At 44.0% G+C, this 5,749-nt stretch overlaps 1 long non-coding RNA gene across 1 annotated transcript; it reads right to left on the bottom strand.

Moving 5' to 3' along the window:
- Positions 1-2,945: 2,945 nt before the first annotated feature.
- LOC146502211 (uncharacterized) lies at positions 2,946-4,318 on the bottom strand. The gene is made up of 2 exons (XR_014869211.1): positions 3,184-4,318; positions 2,946-3,145 (listed from the first exon to the last, which is right to left on the bottom strand). It is a non-coding gene; the product is annotated as an uncharacterized LOC146502211 (long non-coding RNA).
- Positions 4,319-5,749: the final 1,431 nt, after the last annotated feature.

Genomic DNA, 5,749 nt, shown 5'->3' with positions numbered 1-5,749 from the left:
TTTTTATGATCTGTAGCAAGCCTGACGCTCAGTGTCCTTTTATTCTTTTAACATATTTTTCTGTGTTTTATTTCAGTGAACGGAGGACGTGCCAGTGGCCCTGGGACCTCAGGTGGTGGGTCGTTTTCACACTTTCTTTTGTACAGCACCGGGTGGGCTGCAGTGATTTTCTTTTTGTGTGATTTTCTTTTGGGTCCACGGCTGCTGGTAAGTCCAAGTTCCCTGATTGTTTTATTTTCACGTTAGGACACTGTCAACAATGACGCTACATCTTGGGTTTTAATATTTTATTTATTTTTACTATAAATAAAACTGTTTTAATATTGGAGCCAACCTGCCTCAGTGTGCATCCTTGAATCTGTGCGGCCTCCTTTTATTCTTTTTATTTATTTTTCTTAAATATATTTCCTGGGGGTGAAATTCCCCTAGGTGGCGTTGTCATTTTATTACTTTTTATCTAACCTCGCCGACCACTTGGTCACAGAAGCTAAAAAAGTGTTGGAAGAGAAAATGAAAATACAGGAAGCAAAGAAAGAAATGGAAGATACAAAGAGTTACACTCAAAACATGAAGACGGAACTGATGAAAGTGCAACTTGCAGTAGAGAAAATTGAGGTGAAGGTATTCAAGAAAGAAATGACCGGCTCTGCGGTGACCAAGAAAGACTGCAAAGACGCACTTAAAGAAATACAAAAGCACAAAAAGGAAGCTAAAGAGCTCCTCAAACAGAAAGTGAAACTGGCCAAACAGCAGCTGAAAGAAAAATTTAAAGATGCCGAGGAGCAGCTCAACAAAACCTTAAAAGAACTGAAGGCAAAAGAAAAAGAAAAAGCCGAGGACAGGAGGGGATTCTGGAGCAGACTGCTGAGAAAGAACTGACCCAGCAGCATCAAGTTTGAGGAGATCAATAGTTTCTCCCTCCTTCCCTCTCCACCTTTCTTTCACCCCATCCTTCTTCTTGGGACCTTTGTTTGTTTGTTTTTTAAAAACAATACATGTACTGAAATACACAAATAAAATTGCCATAACTTGACCTCATGTTGCCTGCTTCTTTTCTTGTGTGTCTGTGGATGTAAAACAGTAACACACTTTCTGCTGTGTGTCTTTAATTGTAAATAAATGCAATATGTTTTCATTTTAAAATGCACTTCTGCTCTAAATCTTTTTTTTTTTTTTTTTTTTTTTTTTTTTGCAAAAAGCTTTTTTTTTTTTGCCTATTGTGGAAGTTTTCCATTTAAATAAAGCCTGCAGACGAGCGGTAGCTAACATTCTTTAATCAAAACACACAGAACAGACAACCAAGCTTGATGAAGTCCCTGCATGACCGCGGGACAGACGGTCAGCAGAGTCTCCCTGAGCCTAGCATGGCTCTCAGTTAAATACCTTCTCCAGGAACAAAAGGCAGTACACAGCTGTTTCACACCTTAAGGTTCACACTCCCTTGCTACCTCCCAGAGTCCTCAAAGAGACAAAAGATTCTTCCTGTAGAGCTGTCTGCTTCCCCCAACTTCCCTACTAGACCCCCACCATTTGTCTTACCGTATGAGTGTGAGACATGTTAAAATCCAGTGGCACCAAGGTATCATACAATAAAATAATGTGATTAATACATAAGTAAAAGAAATTCCTATACAGTCCCACCCTTTGATTCTTAAATCAAAGAATCACATTAATACCAGAATTTATTTCCTGATATTCTGTATATCACATCAACATTATTGTACACTTAAAGGAGTTTCACACTGTGTATCCTTACTTCACTGTTCTCTCACCACCCTTTGTTCATCTTTAATCTTCCCCACAATCTAAGCTCTCACGTGCAAATAACAACAACAATGATACAGAGGAAAGGCCTTCTCCAGAGTGTCAAAGTACTTTGCATGGCAAAGTGAAACAGCATTAGGTGGTCATTCCCAGTCACGGTCATGGCTCCTGGTGTCTGTGCCATTTACAGAGTCATAATTCCAACGCTGATGTCCCTTTGCGGTGTCTCTTTTGGGGCTTGGCCTGCTCTTCATCACCCCTCAGTTTCTGTTTCAACGCCGCAGACGATTTAAGGCAGAGCACGTCGTACACCTTAGTTGTCTTCCTCAAAGTCAACGCCGAATCTCTTTCACTTTATTTTAAGATTTTGCTGTTCACAATCTCATGACAATCTCCTGGAAGCCCAGTGGTGCAGCCCACTGTCGTTTGTCAGTTGTCCTGGAGATGGTCCCTGCTTCTCACTGGTCCTCTTGAAGCCCTGTCTCCTGGTCATGGTCTGCATCTGTACCTCAGTCTCTTCTTCCATATCTCTCATGTCATGGTCCCTGCAATTTAAAAATGAAAGCTTCCCCGGAAAACCCTCTTTTGCCCTATATCAGCTTATGTCAATTAGACATGCACAATAAAGTTGTGCATTGTCTCTTAAAAAGAATTTAGACTGGATTACCTCGCTGAATCCCTTTTGACAGGGACTTGTGTTGAGTTTGTAATCAGGCAGCGGAGGCGACGTCTGGGTTCAACACTTTATTTCAGGCTTTACAGCGGCACTCCATCTTGTTACCTCTCTCTACTTTCTTCTTCTCCCCTCTTTCTTACCCAGCCTCATTAGCGGCACCCCTGGTCTGACAGGGTAACAGCATGTACTAATTTGCTTCCTTTATTATAGAAACTTGTAAACACAACATCTCCCCCTTTTCTCAAATAATACTCTCCCTTGCAGCACAACATGAACATTCAACAGCCTGTTACTTTTGAGGCAATTAGTAACTTCAGAACAGTATTATATATATCCTGATAAAAGAACTGTAATGGCAAAGTAAACGTGCCCCGGATCAACCCTGAATCAAAAGGAACAACCACGTGCCTTCTTCTCAGCTTATCAGAAGTCACAGCTGGAATTAAAGATAGGTAATGAAACTCAAATGCACTTTCCATTCACAGTCATTTCTCACATCTGCATATTTCACCTTTCTTTTTACCTCTGAACTATTTCATAACAAAGTCTTTTGTCCATCTTGGTGGTTGTCTGTCCCTCTGCAGGGTGGGACGTGTAGCTGTCTGTGCTGAGCTGATGTTTTCCGCCTCTGTATCAGCTCTTTGTGTGTGTTTTGAGTTCTCTGGGACAAGTGAGAGACGTGCTGCATTCCATCTTCTCCCATCGCTCAGGATGAAAGAACTCTCACCCGTCTGCTGCTGTACCTCCAGCGGCTTGGTGTATTGTGGCTCTCCTTTTCCCACATGGAATGGCTTTCGTACTCTCACTGAAGCACCCACAGTCACTTTAGTAGGTTTAGCACCTCTCTTTCTGTCTGTATAAAGTGCACTTCTTTTCTGTGCCAATGTCACTTTGGATCTGATGAGGTCATATTGTCCAGCATCCTTCGGTGGTGGCAGGATGTTGAGTTTAGTCCGCATGGCTCTTCCTCTGAGGAGCTGGAAAGGAGACTCACCGGTTGTAGCATGGGGAGTCACTCGATAATTTTGAAGCAGTTCTGTAACCACAGTTTTCCATGGTCGCTGAGTAGCTTGTGCTGTCTGTATGGAGTCCTTCAGTACTCTATTAAAGCGCTCCACACATCCATTTGCTTGAGGATGATAGACGCTTGTCCTGATGTGTATTATGCCCCTTTCAGCGAGAAACTCAGCAAAGGCAGCTGAGGTGAACTGCGGACCATTATCAGTCGTAATTTCATAAGGGTTTCCTTCACGGGCGAAAATAGAAGCCAGGAATGCAATCACTGTCGCAGTTGAGGCATTTGGTGTGAATGCAACTTCAGGCCATTTACTGAAATAGTCAACTAGTGTGATGGCAAACCTACAGTCATAGGTTCCTTGTTCAAACGGACCAACAATGTCGACAGCAACATGTTGAAACGGACCCTCTGGGAATTTAATGAGTTGTAACGGTGCAGGTGAAACAGCTGCTGTCTTGTCACATGATTGGCAGGTTGTGCATGTGGACAATATTTCGTGGACCAGCTCATCCATGTTTGGCCACCAATATAGACCTCGCAGGCGTTGTTTGGTTCGGACCATGCCTTGATGTCCTTCATGGGCTAGGTGCACTATTTTCCCTCGCAGAGATTTGGGAACGATCAGCCGTGTTCCTCTAAATATCAGCGGTGACTCTGCTGCCAGTTCATGTTGGACCAGGAAGTAGGGTTTGACATCATCTGGTAAGGATTTGCTTACTTTCGGCCAGCCCGAAAGAACGATCTGTCTTAGTTTTGTTAATTCAGGACAGTCTTCACATTCTGCTTTGAAGTCAGCCAGTGGAAGGACTGTTAGTTGAGGAGAAATTTCAGCAGTCTCTGTGATTAAGTCCTGTTCAGAGTCTTCACTTGTGTTTGTGGTATGCAGGGGAACACGGACATACAGTCAGCTATAACATTTTGGCTTCCTGGATGGTATTCTAAGTCATACTGGAAACACATCAGTCTGGCTGACCAACGTGCTATCCTCATGCCAGCTCTGTTCATCCCCTTAGTACTTAACAGGGTGGTGAGGGCCTGGTGATCAGTTCTCAGAGTAAATCTGCGTCCCCATATGTACGTCCTCCATCTTTCGACGGCCCATACGCAGGCGAGGGCTTCTTTTTCAATTGTTGAATATTTCCTCTCGGCTGGGGACAGGGTGCGGGAACCAAAAGCAACAACACGTTCCTCATTGTTTGAGTTCATCTGGGTCAGAACAGCTCCAAGACCATAATCTGACGCATCATTGGTGATGAACGTTGGCAGATTTGGGTTGAAGATTGCCAGTGCTGGGCTTTTTAGTAGCATTTCCTTCAGTTTGTTGAAGCTTTCATTTGCTGTATCAGCCCATTGCAGTTCAGCCGTCTGACTTGTCCGAAGTAGCTCACGGAGTGGTTCAACCACAGTTGCATAGTTCGCTAGGAATTTGCTGAACCACGAAGTCAAGCCTAAGAAGGAACGAAGAGAGCCATGTCCTTTGGTGCAGGGGCTTTGGCAATGGCAGTCAGGTGGTCTGGGCTAGGACTCAGGCCATCCTTGGAAATGATGTGTCCCAAGAACGGAATAGATGTCTGTCCAAATGAACTTTTGTTGAAGTTGATCTGCAGACCGACATCCTTCAGGCGTTGGAGGACAGCCTGCAACCGTTCATCATGTTCTTCTCTGGAATGTCCATACACTATTATGTCATCCAAGTAGTTCTGTACTCCTGTCTGGTCTTTTAGGACTGTTTGCATCATCTTTTGGAAGGCAGAAGGGGCTGAAGCAAGTCCAAATGGGACTCGGGTAAACTGGAAGAGACCTTCATGGGTTATGAATGCTGTGAGGCTTCGGCTATCAGGGTGAAGAGGCAGTTGGTGATAAGCTGAACTTAAATCAATCTGGCTAAAATGTGTAGCCCCAGCCAGCTGTGCGAACAAATCCTCCATGTGAGGAAGAGGGTAACAGTCCATGATCACACTCTTGTTAGGTTCACGCAGATCCACACAAAGTCTTAAGTCTCCCTTACTTTTTCTTCCAACCACTAGAGGACTCACCCATTCAGCTGCATCCACTGGTTCGATGATGCCTGCTTGGAGTAGACGTTTCAATTCAGCTGACACCTCCTCACGTATGCTGAGTGGTAGACGCCGCAGTTTTTGGCGGACCGGCTGTACTGTCTTGTTCACTTGAACTTTGTGGATGAACCCTTTAACAGCTCCGAGATGATGCGAAGAAGAAGAATCAATGTTATTCACCATGCATGTTTGTTTACTGGCTGGTGATCCTCTTGCAGGATCCTCTCCTTTGTC

The sequence above is a fragment of the Neolamprologus multifasciatus genome, chromosome 15, assembly GCF_963576455.1.
Source record: "Neolamprologus multifasciatus chromosome 15, fNeoMul1.2, whole genome shotgun sequence".
NCBI classification, from domain to species: Eukaryota; Metazoa; Chordata; class Actinopteri; order Cichliformes; family Cichlidae; genus Neolamprologus; species Neolamprologus multifasciatus.
Note: the sequence above shows the minus strand (reverse complement) of the source record. Positions and strands in the feature narration are given on the sequence as shown.